The 22,288-nt window shown below is 38.8% G+C and overlaps 1 protein-coding gene across 1 annotated transcript in view; it reads right to left on the reverse strand.

Annotated features, from left to right (window-relative positions):
* The window catches only part of LOC150074880 (homeobox protein six1-like), a 104,831-nt gene that overhangs the window by 65,161 nt on the left and 17,382 nt on the right, over positions 1–22,288 (reverse strand). The gene's annotated exons all lie outside the window — the stretch shown is intronic.

Here is a 22,288-nt window from a genome sequence, read left to right on the forward strand (position 1 = left end):
ATGAAATCATGGATATATTCTCCATTTATAAGGTGACCAACAAAAACGGCTTTTACACTGAGTCCTGTCCAAAACCCGTGTCAGGAAAGCTTTGTTATTGCTATCTGTTTATTAAAAATAAAATGTCCTAATGAAGTACGGTTACATTGTGGTACTCGTAGGCTCCACCTGTGAAATATTTACAAATGACTTAATTACATCTGCTTGTATTCAGCACACACGTACACTTGTACGCAATAATTCTATTTATAAAAGCAAGAATGTGTGTTCTCTTCAAGATGATATATTCACAAAGATTAATTTTCAATGCAGACACGTAACATCAATATTTGGCAAAATACTGAAGAAAGAGTAATTTCACACAGGTAATTTCTATCATAACGTATACTAGCAGTAGTTGGCTATCATCCCTGGCACATGGGGGACGGCCAGGGATCGTCTCCAGAATTGTGATAATAATATGAACAGCATTGCTATAATATCACCAATTTGTTGGGTATGTCACTTCATATGTCAATGAAGCAGCTATTTCGCACTAAAGCTGATCATTAGTGTACTGGTCTTGATTAGAAGATAAATCTTTCTCACGAGGAAATATTTAACTGTTTCACCTCGCCACAGAAAGTCGACCTTGCATTCAGTCAGGATAAGTCGAGGATTGTAACCAGAATAACATATGTAGCTGATGTATCCATCACAAAGCAATTTTGAAGCCGTAATCAAGAATAGCACTGCTCAATCTATATACAAGTCTATGCAGCAATGGAATGAACAGGAGATGTACATCCTTTAATTAAATACTAAGGAATAAGCAGCTCAGTAACAGACCAGTCCCAACCAACATCTGCAAGAAGCAAAGCAACGATTCGCTATTCAGCCGTCGCCATCACAAGCGGCAAGCAAGCTCGCCGTGACGGTCTACTCCTTTACAGGACCCACCCAGAGACAACAGGTGTGTTTCAAGGTTGATGGATCACAAATTAAAACTCAAGTCTAGACCCTAAGTTCTGTCCCCTACTTCAACATCCAGATCATTTTTACAGTTGGCTCATCAGTTCATATAGGTCGCATACCACTGTACGAGATGTTCCCCAGTCTCAGATAGCTTCCCATCTTTTATCTGCATTGCCACAATACAAAATCTATTCACTTGTTTGAATTAAGTGCTGCTCATGTTGTACACTAATCAAAGCAGTATCAGAGCCATGTATTCGACAGGTAGCCCATAGGTGTGTAAACAGGAGCCAGAACTTTTCACCTGCCAGCGTATCTCACTAATCAATGAAACGACTGCGCCAGTTTCCAAAGAGTCAAGTTTTTCGTCAATCCAGTCCACAAATATCCGCACGAAGGCATATCTCGCAAACCACCCACTGTCGTTTCAACAGGGTAAGCGCCCATCATTATTCGAAACGGTTACCTCATACTCTGTGCTTAATAGGTCTCAAATAATTTCCGTTTCGAAGGGCCTAACCAGCCAAAAGAATCAATCCAACGTCTATTTAGTTGCAATGTTTATCATATCTATCTATGAGAGCAAAACGCACCTTAATTACTGCACCCGAATAACACATCCTAACGCAATGAAAGCCAATAAACTGCAATAGACGTATTGCAGAAGATCCAATGATTATTGCACCACAATGACATGCAACTGAGGTGTAAGCAGAAAACCAGCTTCCAGTGCATCACAAGAAGATGTAGGGAACACAAGAATGGAGGATCATTAGGATGAACACCGCACAGCGCCACAAGGAGACGCGTGTGTCTAATAGTACAAGATCAATTCGCAGGTACCGTCCAACGCTCCATGTTGTCACTTGGTGCAGTCAGAGAAGGAACTACAATCTGCTACAATAAAACATACCCAAGAAAGGCCACACTGAGTAAAGCTCAATGAGAAAGACTTGATGTAAGATAGCTGATCCACACGATTGTTATATATTTTGTCCAGACCCTTTCTCCATACGAATGCTACTCTAGCTCCAACAACAAGCACCTTCTTCTAAAAACCTGGATTGCAGATACTGCGAAAGCCGCAAATTCTCTTTTGTAGCATTCATGCTCTAAGGATGCGAGGAAGAGCGGTACAAGCATTTTAATTTTTGGAAGTCAAACTGGTAGGAGGAATTCTTGATACAACTGGGTGAAAAGAAAATAATTCCCGAAACATAGTAGCTGGAACTGAAGTATTCCATAGTTTAAAATTTTTTACAGGAAATGAATATATGCCATGTTTTTAAAAATTTCAGCCCTGATTAATTCAGTTCTTTTTAACTTGCATACCATCTGAATATCAAATCCCTGATAGCATTTAATACCCAAACTTATATTTTGATTTAAACAGAGGCGTGGCACTTCATGGTCTTAGCAGCTGATGTGCCCTTATAATCTAAACCAAATCATATCAAAATAGTCAGAGATCAAGGTGTTTAGTGCACACTCCAGAGAGAAATAGCCAAGCCTCTGTGACACTAGGCAATACCCTACCATTGCTTGGCGCATAATGGCCTATAGGTGCCTTTGCGCCGTAAAACATACAACAACAACTAGGCAATACTAGGAGGTAGATGACTTTCATCACTCAATGAATACCACTACTCCTGGACCTTAAATAAATGCTACCATGGCTGAGCGGAAATACACAACTACTCACTTTTGACAAACGGAGACTTCACCTTGATCTTCATTTTTGGACGAATAATGTTCCAGTTATTAACATTTTTCGGCTTTTAGGACATTACCGAACAACAACTTAAATTCACAGGACTCTGACTCATTTATGAACTATTTGTCTGAAGAAATTAAATGTACTCGAATCTACAGTATGTCATGCGGTGCCGAGTGCCACACTTTATTACACCTCTATAGAGAAATGGCAAGGTCTTATCTAGACTATCGATCTCTAGTATATGACTCTGCCAGGAAAAGTACTTTTCAGAGACTAAATACCATCCAGCACAATGTTCTCTCAGAATCTTCCCGAGAGCTTTCAGAAACGATCCAGAACAAAGTCGTTACATAAATCCCATTACATATTCTTCGGAAAATATCGCTCTTGCTCGATGCTGCAAAGATTCCTAGTCTACCTCCCCCCCCCCTTTCCTTCACCGTAATTGGAGTTATCTGTATAAGATACCTTCTATTAGTGCAAGCCAAATAAAAACTTGCTTGCCTCGGTCCGACTACTGGAACTACCTTGAATATCGAGCTATTCCGCATATTTTAGGATTTATGGAAACCTTGGAACTTATCCTTGCATTCTACGTTGACCGTTTCCAGAAATGGGAAAAGAATGTCCTCTCCTCATGTAATGTTAATCATTGTAGGATATGACATTATTTAACTTTGGACCTGGTTATTGAACTTTCTCTTTCATGTGACTTGATATACACGGGCTTTCTCAGTGCTGTCCATCTGGTAAGAAGTAAACCTATCTTTATAGATTGTATTAAAAACAAACATCCATTTGCAGTTGCTCAATCAAAGTGAGCCCAGCCAGACTGTAACATTCTGCTGGATTCCAGGTTATATTGGCATTGTACGAAATTAAAAAGTTGATCTTACTTTGATCAGGTAATACGTAGTTATATACATAAATTCACTTTTTCTAATCATTTTTGGACCGAAGACATTGAATTAATCATGAGTAGGCGCAATTTAGCCCAAGGGTTCCTAGCGCTGATAAATCGTACACAATAACAGTAATACCACTTATTGGAAACTTGAAATGTCCAAAATCATGTTTGGCCTCCAAGCAAAGCTCCAGACTCGCCCCATCTCTTCTGTTATGCAGTTTCAGTATGCTCTTTCGAGGTTATGATGGACATTATAGTGAGATCCACGACTCTTTACATTTCAAGGATAAAACGGTTTGAACAGATGGTCTACCAGAAAGGACTGCATCCTAGAGCTTGTATGCACTAGCTGATCCGACAGCTAGTGCATACATGAAAACAACACACATAATTTATGATTTATTACTTTGGTAGTCCAATTCCAATCTTTTTTAAGTGGTACATTAACAAAAGAGGTTGCGAACCCCAGGCTAGTGCAGAATCTGATTTGCCTCTTCTATAACGGCTGTGCTTGCATGTAGTCTAGTAGTGTGCATGAGGAAAGGACTGTACCCAGGCCTGGAGTTCGGTATACTTTGCTATGCTGTATCGAACTTAGTGTTGAGTAACTGTGTACTTTTTAATGACCACTTGGCGACGGTTGTGTTGGACGAGTCAGTGTTGTTATTTTATCATTTTTAGTTTCATACTTAAAACAGTTTGGGATGGAGGGTGGGTGCAGACCGATTACTTAAAAAACGTAGGTCTGTAGTAGAGTAAAAAACTGGGTGGCAAGGTGGTGTTCGCTGAATCTTTTGCATTGGTGATGCATTTCATTTTTTGTTTGTTATTCTCAACGAAATGACGCTCCACATTCGAAAATGATTACTGCATCCCAGGAGACCAGAAGAGCATACGGTATACTAGTCGCTGATGCCCATAAAAAAAAAAAGGAAATTTCTGTCTGGAACTGTTACTATTCTTTTTTAAATACTGTCTTAATGTTATATGAAAACATGAAATAATTTCATAAATAAGTTAAGGAAATTTTAATGAGAGGAAGTACCCTTAAATATCGACCACCTGCCTATTTTTACCATCTATAAGTCATCTAAATAACATTAATTTAAATAAAGAAAGTCCACTCCTCGCAGTGACGTTAAGTAAAATATGGGCAGCGTCATATGATCGATGAATTGCAAGACCCTATTAACGCTTCTTTTTTAACCGAATATTGCACTCTGTGCAGTGCAGAGAGAGAGAGATAAAAGTCATATTCTTCCGTTGAGGTTTCAAATTACCATTTGCGTATAAATAGTATAAAAAAGTAGCATCTGTTTGTCATCTGTCTGGATGCAGTTAGGAAGAAAAAATCATCAGGAAACAGGTTAAATGGGAATATCATGCGTTGAATGACGCGATGCAGCATTTCGCAGTCAAAGGGAAAATTAATTTTGACATGAGTGGGAATACAATAAAGAACTTGTTAATTTTATTTAAGTAAGGTCAGTCATTAAAAATCACTGACAGCTTATGGGAACATTATTTTATTTATTTATTTTCTGTTCACTGGTAAGAAGGCACGGACTACACATGATCAAAGTTTTTTTTCACATTGGTTGTATAATTTTTATTTATTTTTTTATCAGGAAGCGTACCAAGGGTTGGCCACTTCTGCTGTATATATATATTTATACACTCGGCAGGCACTTTATTAGGAGTGCTGTCCTAGTATTCACAGCAGCGTTTCGTCTCGTTATGAACTCCAAAAAGTTGCGTCAAATTCAACTATTATTTTCAGAGATTCAAATGGAGATTGTTCCATAATTTCTGGATGGCAAATGGAATGAGTATGCCTGATGCATTTTTCAACTGCCGTGCTCTGTGAGGCAGAGAACTCATAATTATATGGGAGTTAAATATAGGGGACTGTATTATGCTGTGAGGAGAATCCGTGGCATGATGCATTCCCATTGTGCAATGAATGCCCCTCTGTTGATCCCACAGACGGTGTACTATAGCCCAGGAGGGTCTTACCAAAAAATAAGACCTATGCATTCACTAACCCATTGGGACATCGTTTGCTACTGACTTATCAATCGTTTCCGTATGTTAAATCTGGACAGTATTAAAATTACTCTGAGAAAATTGATCAACCAATATCAGAGGGAGTGAAGTGGGAAATAACTACGAAAGAAAGTGAAATTTTAATCATGTCTTGTGCCATGTTGATCCGAAGTTGAAGGATTATGCAGTAACATTTGTGTTATATGCACGTATGTAATTGCATATAATCCGAAGTCCAATAATCACATTACAAAGCACCAAAATGTCAGAGTAATTGATCAGTGCCGCATATATCATATCAAAAACAAGGGAATCCATCGTAGCCCCTTGAACTCACAAACAAAAAAGAAGACAACGCAGAACAGATTTCTTCAAGCAAGAAACAAAATGTGGATTCAACTATATAAAGATTCAAGAATAATATTCGTCTTAACAATTATTAGCGATACAGACAGTAAAATCACCGGTAAAGATCTGAATTTGAACGTGCAAAAGATATCTTCTTACAAAGAATATACAGATGTCCAGGATAAGCCTTCCACGGATCTTTGCTGTATCATTGTCCCATTCCTATGTATCCTTACCACTAACAGTGCCGCTCATTACGCAGTACGAGCCCTTCCGTGAAGTTCCCCTACTTCCGTAATTTATTCTGATAACATTCTTCGCATGGTGCGGGCACCGATGCCTTGTGATGACCCCGCATTAAATGCCGAGGTTAATTGTTCCGTCGTTTAGTGAAGAATGCGCTTGCTAATCCACTCCAGATGTCGAACACCTTCCCTGCGCAACTTTACATTTTCGGCAGCAGTTGCGCAGCCGAAAATATGAAGAGGCGGAAAATCTCGAATGACACTAACCTTTGAACATTTGAGACGTGTAGCGGCACTCTCTGTTGTAGTGCCTACACAACTCGCACTGACAGTTGAAACTTTAGAAGTCCACGAGGTCCAGTCCATTTCTTATTGCCAGTGAAGATTTGGGTACTAATCAGGTCACATGACTTTATAAGCTTTTCTGCACGCCTCATACCATGTGACTAATGGAATTTAGGTGGTTTTTAGTGTTGCATTTAGTCCCAACCTAAAGACGAACAGAGCAGTCCGTGACATACAGTGGTTTTGTCACTCGTTTGGAGAGGATTATATTCGAGTCCTGTCGATAACTGAAGCAATTTGTAAAGCCCTCTTCAGTCGGCAATTTCTGAAGGCCTCTTCCACAGCCCTAGTTTAATTATAGTTAACCATTCGCGGGCGAATGAAATGGGGTTTATCCAGTGAGTTTTCCCAGGTTTTTCAGCCCGCATCATAATATGCTAATCGCACCGTGAACATTTTAGGCTCATCAGATGTCTAGGGTATACTTAACCTATATTGTACGACAATGGCACAATATGTCCTAAGTTGCTAATACGCCTAAAAACCAATAACAATGAATATTACCTCTTGAGCAATGATCCACATCATGCCACTGTTTGTTTGCATACTGTGATATACATTGCCAAAACATCCAAAATGCTAATCAATCATGGTCTGCAATGTATTAATTAAGAAAAGCGGACCAATAGAGATCGCTCCTCACTAATTTCTGCTGCAATATCATTTTCTTTACACCCAAAGAAATAGAGGGAATAGAGAGAAATAGAGCCGTTTAAATAAACAAATCTTTGCAAAGATATGTAAATACATAAATACAGCTACGTACTCATGATTTTCACCATAACAAGACATTCAGAATCAAGAGTAGAAAACCATCACCTTTGACCAGCCAAGACAGGCGGCCCCGAGTGCCAAGCGAGTGATCTAGCGATTTACAAAGCGTATTTTCTCTAAAGAAGTGGTTAAAGATTTCTAAATCCTTTTTTACTTTCAAAGTTATTTATTTTCTGGCTTCTTTATTGAAAAATAAGAACGCCTCCTACAAGAAAGGAAAGACACCTTTCTTTTGTATATATGAATAACTTCTGTAACACACTAATCACTAACTTCTTATCTCTTGGTCACTGGTGGCTGCTCTTGCCTCCACGTGGGGGGGCCGGTAACCTGGAAGATAAACTAACCCTCAGGGCTAAAAAGTGCAGAAATGAAAACCAATGAATTTCCTCGTCTAGAGCCCAAGAGTGCTCAATGTGGAAACCATGAAACGGACCATGACTTCTCTATCTCGAAGAGAATGAAAAAAGACACTGGCAGACAGGAATTACCAGCCTTCCTGATTATCCAGTCTCTGTCGGCACAACCTGTTAGTAAGCACATCATACAACGATGCCTGGAAAATGCAGCAGCAGCATCACCAAAAATGGTGAAACGTCTCCAATCCGGCGACTTGCTAATAGAGACTTCTCACCCAAGACACTGAACTATTACTATTATTAAGACTCACTACTTTAAGCGGAATTCCAATCAAGTCACTTTACATAACACCCTGAATTCGTCCAAGGCAGTGATCACTGAGTGGGATCTGTTGAACGTTTCCAAAGAAGAAATAGTCCAGGAACTAAAGGAACAAAATGTAACTCAAGCAAAAAGAATCATGATACGAAAAGCTTGTACCTTTAGTCCCAACACGTAACATAATTCTAACCTTCAATACACCGAATCTACCAGCATCAGTCAAAGCAGGTTACTTAACTTGCCTTGTTCGACCCTTTATCCCAAATCCCCTAAGATGCTACAAATGCTAGATATTTGGTCACTCCCAGACAGCATGCCGTGGCGTTTCAACATGTCCAAACTGTGGTTCTACAACTCATACGCAGTCAGAATGCAAGGCACAAACTCCGCAGTGTATTAATTGCAGAGGCAACCATCCAGCATACTCTAAAGAACGTGATCTCTGGAAGCTAGGGAAGAAAATACAAGACTGAAAATAAAGTCTCATATCAAGAAGCTAGAAATTAAATTAAACTAATCATGCCAAAAAGCTCTTATGCCTCGGCTATCCACTCTCACCAATCAGTAGCATGTCAGACGGAAGTGTTGCTCTCTCCAGATAAATCGATCGGAGACTGGGCTCGATCAGTTCTATTGACCTAGCTTACATCTAAACCAAAGATCAAAGTAACAATACGCTTCTCACAGTTCCAACCCAAAACATAACCCGCAGTAAAGTAACAGAAAAACTGCAAAAATCAGATCCTGTTGAGGTTAATTAACCACCCTCAACAAGGATTGATACCGATGACATGATTGCCCAAGAAGATCTCGAATTATATCTTCCATTTTTCTGTAAAATGGAAGATAACAATGATTCAGCACGCCCCAATTTTCCTAGAAAATAAAAATCTAAACCAGATCTTCACAAACAACCCACTTATAAAAAGCAGCTAGATTCATAAAAAAAATAAAATAAATTTTCTGTTTATACTCCGGGATGACCAAACAGTCAGAGGAATTTAAAAGACAGACAGAATACAAGAAACAGCACCATATTCAGCGGTCACGGGCTTGAACCCCGGTCACTCAAGGCACGTGTACTTATACACCCGCGCGCCTGACCACTAGGCTACGGCAGCCTCTATTCATCTCCCTCTTACAAATCCAAATAATGGAACGTATCATCCAATGGAACTGTAGAGGCCTTCGCAGTAACAATGATGATATCCATGAATTAATTCGCCACTACAGACCTCTTGCAATGTGCTAACAGTGCTCACGGAGGAGTAGCAATACTCGTGGATTCAAGCAGCCGTTCCAGACGCATCCCTTTACAAACCGCCTTAAAAGCCGTTGCCACACGTGTTGTAAATGGTATTACTCTGACACTGGTTTCCGGGGTTCGAGCCCGTGACCACCAAATACGGAGGATGCGGAAAGGTCATGGAATAACCACCGCATATTCCCGGAGCAATATGGCCTTAGTTGCTAATACTCCTAAAAACCAACACAAACACAAACTGACACTGGTTTCAATTTATCTATCGCCTATTCAAGAAATCTAAGATCTTGTTTTGCAGTTACCATCTCCATTTTGTTTACTAGGAGACTTCAATGCCCACTATTCACTATAGGGTTCCCCTATCTCAGATAGACGAGGGAAGCTTATTGAAATAGGCAGAATTTAACTTTACTAAATACTGGCACTCCTACGTATATCCATCTCCCTACAGGTTCAACATCTGCAATAGACCTTTCCATTTGTTCCCCAATCCTCTTTCCAAGTATAGATTGGGTATCTCTGAGTGATCCTTATAGCAGCCATCATTAACCGATAATATGCAAAATTCAAACATCCTGTTCCTTCCCAACAGAAAATCCAATTATATGGAAAGTTTCAAGGGCTGACTGGACAAAATACAGATCGCACATATCATTTGACAACTATATCACTCAGTCCTGTTCCATCGACAGTGTCACTGAACACATCACGAATCAAATTCTGATAGCCGCATCCGCTGCCATTCCTCAATATCAAGTAAGAAATAGACGAAAAATAAATTACTGGTGGAATGAAGACTACAACAATACGAAAAAAGAGAAAAACAAAGCGTGGAACCTTTTTCGCAAACATCCAACCACCTCCAATCTTACTAATTATAAATGTTTAAGAGCAAAAGCTTGCTACGTAAAAGAAAAGAAAATTGGATTAAATTCGCCTCATCAGTAAATAAAAATACCGATATCAGATTAATCTAGAGAAAAATAAAAAGTTTAATAGCAAATTTTCTCCTTTATCCACCCCACTACTGAACTGGAATGGTCAGGAGCTTTCTACTCCGAAAGAAATATCAAATGCACTGAGGATCGTATTTTCTCAGTTGTCATCTTCTATCGCCTATGATCAAACATTTCACTATAACTAACCTGATGGGATATATTATGTAATGCTCCGAAATTTGGATCAAACATCACTCTCCTTGCTGCTCATATTTTTCAATCTATTTTTTTCCGTACATACCATCCCAAGTTCTTGGCGTCATTCTTACGTACTACCAATTGCAAAGCCCGGTAAAGATCATTCTGTTCCACAAAATTACAGGCCGATATCCCTTACCAGCTGTGTCAACAAAACTCTCGAGAAAATGTTACATCGCCGTCTCACTTGGTTCCTCGAGTCCCAAAACTTGATTAACAACAACCAATTTGGATTCCGGAAAAACCGATCTTCATTGGGTCTCATGATCAAAACCGAGACAAAAGTTAGAAATGCTTTGACGTTGTTCTTGACGGTGAGAAAGCTTTTGACACTACATGGCATTTCGACATCTTAAAAGATCTACATTCTTTTCGCCTGAGAGGTAATTTACTATATTTTATCCAAAATTTCCTTCAGCAGAGATTCTTTCAAGTTTGTTACCGGGGTACCCTCTCTAAGAACTTTATCCAAGAAGAAGGAATTCCGCAAGGGTCTGTCTTTAGTGCCACTTTGTTTGCAATGAGAATGAACCGTATAATTGAACTCATTTCGAAAAATGTGGATTCGTACCTTTTCGCAGATGATCTCTCAATTTCTTGTCATTCTCAAAACATGCATTACATTGAACCAACTACAAATATCAATCAATTGCATACATATACCAATCAATTGCATCCAAATATCAATCAATTGCATCAATCAAAAATCTGGTGCCATTCACTTCTGTACCAGACACAATATGCATCCTGAAGCCGAGCTCCACTTGAATAACCATCCTCTTCCCATAGCTAATAGTATTCGTCACCTAGGATTATTTTTGAACAGTAAGTTACATTTCCAAAAGCCCATTGAACATTTCCTGACTATTTGTCAAAAAAAAACTGAACATACTCAGTCTTATCAGCCACAACATGGGGAGTAGATCGTTACAGCGTCTTCACTTAGCCATAATTATATCACTCCTGGACTACAGCGCACCTGATATTTTCTGATCGGTGTGCTCGGCAAAATGTACTTTTACATTACTCACCAGCCTCCTGTACTCTTGGTCATCAACTCTAGTTTGTTGTTGTTGTTGTTATTTGGATTTTAGGAGCATTAGCAACTAAGGCCATATTGCTCCGGGATATGCGGTGGTCATTCCCTGACCTTCCCGCATCCTCCGTATTTGGTGGTGACGGGCTCGAACCCCGGTCTAATCAAGAAGCGTGTGCTGCGCACTGCTGCTCTTTCCCACCTGGCTACGGAGGCGCCTAGTTTGTAAATGAAAGTGTTTTTACATTGAGTACTCTTTATCTCTGTTTAAAGTTCCTTCCTCGTACATCGTTGATAGATCGTGATCTATGAACGATGATCACCATGCGTATGAACACACTACCATCGCTGTTACAGCAGCCACAGTACAGTGGTACCTTCTTTCGGATACTGCACTGTTACTCAGCAGTCTGATTTGGTTAGGTCACATCGCTTGTCTATTTGCCCGTCACAAATATCGTAAACAGTCATGCTTTTCTGCATTCTTTATATGAACTGAAACCGCAGGCAAGGCATAATGGGACAACTCGAATCCTGCTTGACTCCAGCAACGGTAGCAGATTTCGTGCTAATAATAAGAGGCGCAATATGGCCTGAGAAGTTCTTGCGCCAAAAATAACAACAGCTAATAATAAGGAGTGCTGAATTTCGTAGAACACTTCTGGTCAAGAGATTTTCTACGATTTATAATAAAGGAACATTATAGCCACCACTCGCCTTTCCAGGTGGAAAATTTCTGTTGGATTATTTAAAAAATTATGATTAAGCACAACTAGAGCAGAATAAGGAACAGAGCACATTAGCAGATCAAGAAATCTACAAGAGAGCGTCATTACTAGCACGTTTTTTGAGAGTAAATGGACCTGTTGTACTGGAATCGATTGTACATAAGTACAAATGTGCGGTGCTCATGGATCCTATAAAGTGTTCTAGTGTGGTTCCAGCAAAATATCGCGTAGCTGCGAAAAATTTGAAGGACGAAGACTTTGTTGCAGATTATCCCCCTCTCTCTCTCCGCCCCCAGCATGTCCCAGACCTGATCAATAAGATTGAGATAAGGTGAATATGGGGGCCAAGGAAGATGGTGAAAATCCGTGTCATGCCTTTCGAACCATTCATGCTATGCCCTGTTGCATTGTCATCCATAAAATGATCACCACCTTCGGAATAAAAAGGGTGATCTACTGTACCATTGGAGGTTGCAGCAGATCTAACACAAAATTCGGGTACTTCCTGGATGACATTCGACCTTCCACCAGAATCAACGGGCCCAGTCCGTGCCAAAAAACATTCCCCATACCATGATACCAACTGGATGCTTTGGGCGTCTTAACAAGGCAAGCAGGCTCCATCTCTTCGTGAGGTTCTCGTCACACCCTCTGCCTACCATTAGTGCAAAAAAAAAAAAAAGTGTACCGTGATTCGTCTGACAACATGAATTTCTTCTAATGTTCCACAGCTTGGAACCGCTGAAAGCGCATTTTTCTGCACAGGCGACTGCCAATGTGCAATTTCTTCAATTCCCCGCGCATGGTACAGGGTGGATTAGGGCAATTGTTGGTTGAATTCAGATGTTTTTTTGCTGCGCAGTGGATGTCTTATTTTTCCGTACAGTCCTCCTTAGAGTACGACGGCTTCGCTCTTGAAGTATTGTTTTTCTGCCACATTTACGCATTTTGAGATGTGGAAGAACCGCTTGCTTTCCAGTCATTAAAAACTTTTGAAATCAATGCATTTGAGAAACGTCATGGCTCCTGCTAAGCGTACACACACAAGACCTTTTTCAAAGGCTGATAGATCATGCGATTTCCCTATTCACGCTTCAAATTACCGCGGACGGAACAGCCTGTGCACTCTTTATGCTCAAGAAGGCAACACATTATCTAACTTGACAGTTTTCTTTGCATCTATTTCCATTTATTCGCATTTCTTCTGTCTGTGAGTGTCTGTGCAGAAGTTGATATTTTTAGGCCACTGTGTGCGTTATACATCTTTGCGTGTTTCCTCGTTGTGGAGTAAATGAATGCATGTCCTGCTATTTTAATGAATTCTGTTGTAAACTGCATCCTTGATTTTTAAGAGCTTTATTTATGTTGCATAATAAAACGTATGCGTGCCCAAGAAACGCTATTTTTGTTTTATTGATGAACTAAGTCAACATTTGTCTAGTCTTGTATACACTGGAGGAGGTAAAACCTTTGGAATTGCCTCATTTTGTATAAACATTGCATAATTTAAACTTTGGGTACACCTCCATACACGCATTTCTAAATAAGACTGCTTCTGTCCCAATTTGCTTGACTTGGAATTTGTTTTAAGCCAAAAAAATTCAACTATTAGTTATACTCCACCGAAAATAGCCCCAACGATGTGGTTTTTGTTTAGTAGGGGGGGGGGGTGTAATAGGAATGGTGGATAACTTTTATATATATTTTTGTTAAGTCAGTGAAAGGAAAGCTAAAAATACAGAACTTGCAGCAGAGATTCTTCAGGATCTTCAAGGTCTATAATAAATATGGAATTTAAAGTCTATTATGTGCTTAAGAGATAGATGGAAATGCATTTGCCATTGTGAAGTGATCTAAAATACGATCAGTATGTTAAAAATATTTTCCGGCTTTGATTTATTAATTTATACATTCATTCTCACAGTCTTGTTTGGACTGTGAGAATGTGAGAAAACGGTCTTGTTTGGAGGTCCATTAATCGTTGTATATATTTTTGTATCTACGAAATATTTAAGTTTTGTGTGGGATGCAGATTTTTTCTGCTTTGCCCTATTGAATTCTTGTCTGAATTGCGAGCCGGACAGAAGAGTTCTAGGTTTACATGCATTCTCCACACTCGCACTTGATTTCTGATCTGAACTGAAAACGCGACTTTGTTCCACAGGATATGTTTCCATTGTTCCAAAAACGATAGGTTAAACACCATTGAAACTGACGTCTGGTGTGATGAGGAACTTCTCGGTGCAGCTCTGACATAAAATTCCATGAGGAGTAGCTCCCTACGGTCACTGAGCGCACTTACAAAAACTCCTGTGGACGTAGCACTTTCCAAAGCTTATCTCAGGAATCCGGAATTCCTATCAGGACGAGGAGCTGCAATTAACCTTGAGGTTTCAACGTTTGGCTGTTGCAAGACATGACAAATTGCTGATGTAACACGGGCAATTACGCCTCTTTGAAACATCATTAGCCCTTTGCCTTAAGATATCACAAAGCCATTCTGCTTATTTGTTGATATCTTAGCAATTGCTTAAATATGACTAAACCTGTTTCTGCTTTTTACATTTGCGAAGTCAAGGAAATGTAATTTATGTTATTTATACGTACGAACAAAAACTAGAATTGATATTTAATATTATCATTTCAAATTATTACCAGCGTCCTAGTATTAGTTTTATTGCTATACACTTCAAGATAGTATCAAAAACTAAAAGGAAAATAGACTTGACTTATTTTAAGTATCAGTATTAGAATGGCCAAGTGATGCAAGGAGAAGGGCTTTTCTCCACTTGCAAAAGAAGATCCTCAATCGCTTATACTTTAACTTAGCTAAAAGATGACTATCCGGTTTCGCTTTTAACTCTACCAAATTCTTAGTCTCTCTACTATCCTGGCATGTAATTTTTTGTAATGATCTATAATACCCGCCGAAAGGCGAATTTCATAAGGTTCCGTCCATTGATACTCTCTAAGATTTCATATTTGAACTCCTTGTTTCTCCTGCCAGCTAGAATATACCTCCCTCGTTTCTTTTACTGATGCCTTCACGACTTTATATACCTCAATCAGAGCCTCGCTAAAACGTCTAGTTACCAAACTTTTCATCGATTAGCACCTCACCACTCTAGCTGCCTGCATCTAGTGCTCAAAGATAGAGCCATGTCTAAGTGCATATCAAAGAAAGCTAAACGTTCTAAAAACATTTACTGTTTAGTGAAATGAGTGAATTATTGTCTCAGTCTAATGTTTTGTGTACGGATCATGAAATTCAAAAACTAAGTATTCCTTCGCTTATTATCACTGAGTCGCTCATCTTGTTCACGAATAGCAATTAGGCAATCCCAAGGCCTGACAAGCTTCTCTGTCGTTAGAGAGCCGCAGAAACATTTGTCTCTCAGATAATCTCCACCCTGCACAGTCAGCTCTGATGTGCTTGCTTTGGCAAATGGCCAATGCTACTAATAAATTCGCCGATTTTTGGGTGGTTTGCCGGAATCGCCCATTTTTTTGAACACAGCCGGAAAATGGGTGGTGCCGGATAATGGATTGCCGGATTTGGGAGGTTGAACTCAATTATGAAAACTTCCCGCATAGTATTTTCTATTTTTAGACTGCAAAATTAGCGTTTAATGTGCGATCCGAATGAATACAGAACATTAAATGATTCTAAGGGGAAATTAGAAGTAATCCTTCTCCCAAAACAGTGAATTCATGGAGGATTTCTCATAGTAAGCCGATATCGAGCGAAGATGGTCACCCACTGCTCTCCTGCCCCCCAGGTTTCCAGATTTGTGGACTGGAATCGGTTTTCTTCTAGCACGTCCAGTTCTTGATGGGATTGATTATACAAACACACATATATTCAACCGACCTATGTGAATATAATTACTATTTATTTATTATTACTGTTTATACATCCATATTTATGTAATTGTTTGATTACTTGTTAATTCATAATTTAAGAATTTAATAACTTAAATTATTTCATAATTTAAGCATATATTACTTCAGGTAAGATCACGTGAGTTTCTCAAAAATATTCATTATCATGCTTCTAAAAAGGATAAAAATCATCCAAAACAAATTCAGTTATGTGTGCGGCTCTTCCCTGACTAGTTCGTCGCGGCTTACAATCAGGACATTAGGAAATTTTTCTAGTTATACTCTGGCTGTCGTCTTGGTGCTTAAGCATTATTCTGGTCATTATTTGTATTGCTTGTTCGATTGGGGTACATTGTCCGGCTAAACAAAAGGAAACAGTTGGAATGAGTTTGCCATACCCACGATATGAATCCAGCGATGAATCCAGACCCTTCCGATGACAGTCTGCCAATTCTTTAGAAGGAAAATAGAATTAAGGTGCGATTGGCGTAGGTCTGAAAGCTTCAGCCGATCTGAGGGCACTCCCGAGGAAGAGACATTGGAGCCATAGCTGTTTACCGAAGATGAGTTGAATGACCTCATTAGAAATGCAGCTCTCTTCAAAGATAAGGCCGAACTTCTCGCCACGAGACTAAAGCAGAAACACTTGGTTGTTGTTGGTGCAAGGTTGACTAAGGCCATAATGCACCTATAAAAATATTAGTTGGAACAGGTTTGATATGTTAAACAGGTAGGTTCGGATCAGATGGTTTTTTATCATTTTCAGGAAGGCAAAAAGGTCATTTATATCTGGTCGGTCTCCAAGAATTTGCTGTAAAGCAAGTTGATTAGAGGAACAGAGATGCGAAGAGAAAGGTATTTTTCTTTCTTTCAAGTATGATGGGCATTCTAGTGGAGGATCATCCCGTGTGAATAGGTAACAATGAATTAGGTGGGTATGCCCAATCCGCAATCTAGAAAGTACAACTTCTTCCTTTCTATTTCCTCTGAGGCTTGATGCCCACTGTTTGTCATCGTTTTTAATCTGCAACAGTTTATTGGTTTTGTTCTCCTGCCAAATGGATAGACATTTTTTTTTTTCCCAGTGCATTGTATGACATATTTGTAATCAGTGTCTGATGTCATGAGACTCGCATTCTTGGCATAAAAATCTGCTTGCTTATTGCCTGCGATTCCAGCACGTCCAGGTATCCAACAGAAGATTAATTTTTGTCTGTTTGCAAGAAGCTGTGCTAAATAAATTTGAATTTTTTGTAAAAAAGGATGACTGGAAGTTTACAGTGAAGAGCGGATAATGCCCTTAAGGACTCTGTATATATAATGGTTTCAGGATACGAAGACTTTTTTTTTACATTCTCTAAAGCCATCAGGATAGCATAAGTTCTACGTTGTAAATGCTGCACTCCAAAGTGAGCTGACGAGATATTGTAAAATTTGGTATAACTGCAGCTCAACCAACTTTACTCTCCGTTTTGGAGCCATCGGTGTAAATTTGAGTGTAACAAGAGAATTGAAAGGATTGAGCCGCATGAATCTGTTTAATATTGAAATTTGGAAGGGCACATTCTTTCCCCATTGTTGGATGTGCCAAGGATATTTGCCATGGGGGTGTAACTATGCTTTCATTTGGAGTTATGTTATTCATAACTCCAAATTTGAATTCTGTAGCCTAACGCCGCATGGTTTTATTCTGCAAAGGTTTATTTTTATACAAATTATCCCATTTTAGTGTGAACAAATATTGCCATATAGGATGATGTGGGAAACTTCTGGTCTTAGCTGCATAATTTAATAGCACAGCGTGGCGACGTGGTGGTGGTTCGTATAGAGACTCAGAACTGGCGATGTACGAAAAGCTCCTAGGGAGATTCGGAGAGCGTTGTGATGTACTGGGTCAAGCCATTTTAATACACTGTCTGACTGAGGCATAGGCAGGAGACCCATAGTCTAATCTAGATCTAATTAGTGAACGGTATAGGTGTAGTAGCATGTACCGATCTGCACCCCATGAAATAGCAGAAATTACCCTTAGTAGATCCAACTTAATTAGACAGGTTGTACGGATATGCTCCAAAAAAATAATTTTTTTTTTATCCAGAATTAGTCCAAGACTGCATGAAGGTTTCCCTTCCCACCCACCTCTCCGCATTAAACTTTGCTTAATGAAGAGTTTTGTGAAAGAGATCGGTGGGGATGAATTCGGGAGGATTTAATTGCTTAAGGGAGAAATCTCCAAAGAGCAGCACCGCGACATTGAAAGGAGGAAATGTTTGTGGCGCCTCAAATCGGAGAGGTTCTGCAGAATGAAAACTTTGAAAATGCCTCAGTGCGCTAAAAGTAAAAGCATGCCAGGTTTTCAAATGGCTTTGTGAACCACAAGTGTGTCGCATGCCAAATGGAGTTCAGAAACGGCTCGATACATATAAAGAAATATGTATGTTGCTAAGATTAATTTCTTCCATTCACATTTAGACTTCTTTTCCCGGAAACCTTGGGACCTGAGTGACGAGCAGTGGGAAAAATTTCACCAGGACATTAAGTCAATGGAATATCGCTACCAAGGTCTCTGGAACAAATGTATGTTGGCATATTACTGCTGGATGTTGCACAGCAGCATTTAGAAAAAAAATGTATCAAAAGAAATCATCCTCGCAGCAATTTTAAATTGTACATATCTTATGCAATAGTGTCCTAATCTCACTCCTGACTCTACTCCCGCTCTTCAGGGTTTTTCAGCCCTCACAACGTGGCCTGAACACACGCACACACACTTGACAAAATACCCTACCGCTACCAACAGGACTTGCGCACTATAACCATTTGCAATTGATTGCCAAGAAGTCTCTAGCCAACTCCATAATTAAAAGCTGCTTTCTCTTAAGTAGTAAGTAAAGATTCGGTAAACATCAAGTAGTAGCTTACGTGTTAAGATTTTGGCATCTAAAGAAATTCTTGGACTAACTTGCCAAAATTCTTTCGCAGGTTTAGACAGATGATACCACGGTTTAATGCTCAGAAAAAATTAATTTAGCGCTTTAAGATACCTTAAACTACCTTAAACATTTAAAAGGAGAAAAATTAACATATTAATTTCGAATTTTCTCGTAGAAGCTGATTAGGAATTCCCTTTTAACAGGACGAATATAAACAAGTAAGTGGTGTTAAGTGAAAAATCACATGCCTTGCTCACGACAGTAAGACCATCTGGAGCCTAGACGTCACAATGTAGAGGGAGGGGGGTCTTCCATTTTTTTTTTATTCTTTTACTGTCAGCATCTGCAATTTTTTTTTTTTTTTAATTAGTGATTTTTCCGTGTTATTTAATACCGCTGCTGAGTAACACTGAATCGCGTGTTCAAGTCACGTTTTAATTGGCTAAATACGCTGATTGAAACTGTCTGTGAGGCACCCATCTACTCACACAAATCATCGTCTGTAGAATGAGCCACTAATTTACATGACAATAGACGCTGTTTGCACCTTACCCGCAAGAAAACGGACTGCAAATATATTGACTGATATCTGCCTTATTCCAGTTCGGTTAATGTTTAACAAAATATTCAACATTACACGGTTCGAGTGGGTTTATTGATAACGGAACAACATATACTAACGGCGGATGTAATCTGATCACGTGGATTGACTTCATTGTTTCAACGTTACCATGACAACGTGTGTGGCGTTTGTAAGAGTGATGCGTATACGTTGCTCGCTGGGCTGTTCAAACAGGAACATAAGGTTCGTGATCATCTGATTCCCATACATTGTTTTCAGTATTGAAGATGCATCTTCGTGTTTCCTCATAGCAAGCATGTAACACCAATAAAACACCACTTCACTGGATATCTGCAAAATGGATGAAAGATATCTGTTTTTATACATTGTGTGTGTGTGTGCGCGCGCGCGCTCTTCGACAGGGTGTGGCGTTGACTTAGTCTAATGTGGTCGAGCGCCACTAACCTTAGCGCGTTGATGTAGCGAAGAAGTTAATGCTCTGTCCATAAAAAGCAGGAATGAGAACGTATACGTCATAAACAGATTCTAAACCTGCTTTTTAAAAAATAAATTTACATTTATTTATTATATATATTTAATTAACGCATTAAATAGTTTGAGAAACTGTTATTAATATGTTAATTAAATTTTAAGTTTATTGTTATATTTTCTGATCAAACAGACACCTAATTTTTTATCTGATATTGAAATTTATAAAATTGTTGCGTATTTCTAAGTGGCATCATTGTAAAGAAACTGCGTGTTGAATCATAATTAACGTTTGAAAAGCCGTTTAATTGTTTTAGGAGAAATAAATCGTTATTTATTCATTTTATATATATATGTTACATAGTTAATAAGAAATCTGTAACTATTTCTGGCATTAATTCAACTTATCTTTTTCCTCAGTATTTATTATCATTTTGCGCTATATAATGCCTTATACGAGTGGAGTAGTTCTAAGGTTACCTACATAATAAGGATATGTATTGCAATCCGATCTTCTTCTAAAGCGAATGAGATCAAATATCGCGTGATCATATATTGGGGATATTAGAGAGTTGTGTGCGGTTTGTTACAAATCATTGCAACTTGTCACTTCATAAATAATCAATTACTCTAACTCGCGCAGGTTCAAAAATAGCGTACATCGGAAAGAGGAAGATAGTATGGCGCTCTTTAGAACCAATCGTTGTGGTAATGGTCAGAATATGCTAGCTCAACGGCATCACATTCGTTAACGATGAAGGTTTCTGAAATTGAAGTATTCTCAAATTACGGGTCGTGACTTTTGAAGGTTGTGAGAAATGAGATGTTTGTTATATTTTGTACTGGGCTTTATATACCGCTGTTTTAATCCACCATACTACATTGAAAACGTTGATAGATAAATCTCAATAGATTTCACTCTACAGATAGGAGAAAGTAATGCATAAATATTGAAATAAAGGGACGAAGAGGAAAGAGTAGTTGGGATTCCTGCCATGATAAGTAGCAGTTAATTTTAATTAACTGCTACTTAATTAACTTCAGGTGGCAGTCACCTGAAGAAATTCTAAATACTTAAGATTGCTGAGGACATTCTCGAATCTTTGAAGAGTGCTTAACATTCAACCACCTTCTTCGAATACTTGGCACGAAATAACCATCGAGAAGATTGAAATGAAGGAAGCTATAGATGGGCATTTATAAGTTGGGTGTGCCTTGTAATCAGATTGGGATGAAGATAAAAGGTCATACGAGTATATTTTTATGAAAATAAGTTATTTCCAATGAATTTGTGCATATTAGTGGCTATTGAAACGCTGCTCTAAAGAATGATTATGAAGTTTACAGTACACATTATTATTCTTATATTTTAGCATCGTATTAAAACTTGTATAATGACAAGGGGCGAGGCAAGGTTGTATTTATCGTTCAGTTTTGAAACGTTTTATTTCAGTAATATAATCAGAATGTTTACAAATAAAATAAATCCTTATAGAGAAGAGGATTACGTCACCTTTTCTGACGTAATTCTCTTGCATCTACAACTATTTCGGGCAATGAAAACGTCGACTAGTCGCACGTAGAAGTAGCACCACAAAAAAACTGTTTCCTGATCAAAGTACAAACCACTTCCTTTCGTTGGTGGCCAGAGAAATCGGAACGATATTTCACTCGTTTCAAACCTGTTTTACTGCATGAAAGTTAGAAATGCAAGCCAGAAAGTTGCAGTTATTTGTAAAAGAAAAAAATCTCCTAGTAACCGTAATCGAGCAATGCGAAGTGTTTTGAATAAACTCATTTCATAACGTGGTTTAGATTAAGAAATAAATGGGGTGAATGTCAAACTTTTTTTCAGTACCCTTGGGAAATCAGTTGATGGCAAAGAAAAAAATAAAAAATCATCCGTGGAAGCTTTCCAAAAATAATAAAAATACTGCTGCTTGGAAATCAAAGATTTTTGCAGAACTTCACAACAAATCTTTGGAGCTAATAATAGCACTGCTTCTTTTGCTTGCTTAGTGGTCTGTTTTGGACTAAATTGCCATTGGATTACGGTCCAGACTGCTAGAAAATGCACGGTCCGATATTCCAAGTATTCATCGTTTAAATTGCGAAATAATAACGTGATGTAATCATACCAAAAGTATATTTTGATGCCGAAGTATCATTTGGGATGCAGAA

The sequence above is a fragment of the Mastigoproctus giganteus genome, unplaced genomic scaffold (assembly GCF_048544385.1).
Source record: "Mastigoproctus giganteus isolate SK-2022 unplaced genomic scaffold, ASM4854438v1 scaffold_17, whole genome shotgun sequence".
Taxonomy (NCBI): domain Eukaryota; kingdom Metazoa; phylum Arthropoda; class Arachnida; order Uropygi; family Thelyphonidae; genus Mastigoproctus; species Mastigoproctus giganteus.